Raw genomic sequence first — 1,139 nt, forward strand, 5'->3', positions numbered from 1 at the left:
TTTGGCGGAAAGCCCCCCTGGGGGGTCAAAAGCCAGTAGCTGAGATGGGAGCCCCTCTCCACATTTTATAGTTACGGGGCATTTTTCACCAACCACCACTGCAATTCCTTTTGCTGGCACCCCTTACTATTACGTGAAGCAGCAGGACTAACCTTCCCGTCTTCTGGAAGCCTGCTGGTCATGACTAGAGCTCAGGAAGAAGCCTGAGCACATACTTAGGTCTTCCGTGTAAACAGCACTCCATCTAGCTACTGGCCTTGCGCCAGGTACCAGCTCAGAGGCTAATTCTTCCCAAAAAGCAATAAATGTACCCTAGACAAAAACTGGCACCCTTTTTTTCAACTGGTGCCTGACAGACTTTACCCTGGGTTTATTGGGAGTGGTAAAGACACAGTTTTTTGGTTACACCGTTATCTGTCTGAAACAAATACAACAGAAGGAAGGATCTGGAGAAACAAAAACAGTAGACTTCCCTTCATTCCACCCTCCCATACACTGGAGAATTACTCCAAGAGGAAAAGTCAGTAGGGAAGAAGAGTTACCCCCAAGGCACCTGGAGCTGAATTCCAGAAAGCAGCCTTTGGGGGCCAGCCACGTTACAGTGAGGTCTGTGTTGAAGGCTGCTGGGTCTCCGGCAGGAAGGGGCATTCACTGGCCAGAAACTGGAAGTGTTCCCCGAAAATGCTGTGGCCAGGTCTGGAAGTGGCCGAGAGTAAGTGGAGTTAACGTTTGCCTTTCATCGTCTTACAGGCAGCCCAGTGCCACGGTTTAGGTAGCCTTCCTGGCCTTACGGGGCCACAGCATTCCCCAACCAGCGGTTCCAAAGTGCTGGACCTTCTATACAGGGCGGAAATGATGCTGAAAATGACAATAACCTAAGAGCGCCTGAGGAAAGAGCGTTTCAAGCTGGTTTTCAAAACACATCTAAGCGCAAAGCGTCAGGCCTGCCCAGTGCAGGGCGGGGTTGGCCCTCCTCGGGACTCGGGAGCGCCGCCGCAGGGGTCACGGCCCTGGTCCCCTAGCATCCGAGCCACCCCCCGGGGACCCGAGGGGGCGGGGCGAGGGCAGGGGCTCCGCCTCGGGGCGGGGCGCGGGCGGGGCGCGGCGGGCTCCCTCGGGGTCCCCGCGGGCGGGCACTC

Source organism: Ursus arctos, unplaced genomic scaffold (assembly GCF_023065955.2).
Source record: "Ursus arctos isolate Adak ecotype North America unplaced genomic scaffold, UrsArc2.0 scaffold_24, whole genome shotgun sequence".
Classification (NCBI taxonomy): Eukaryota; Metazoa; Chordata; class Mammalia; order Carnivora; family Ursidae; genus Ursus; species Ursus arctos.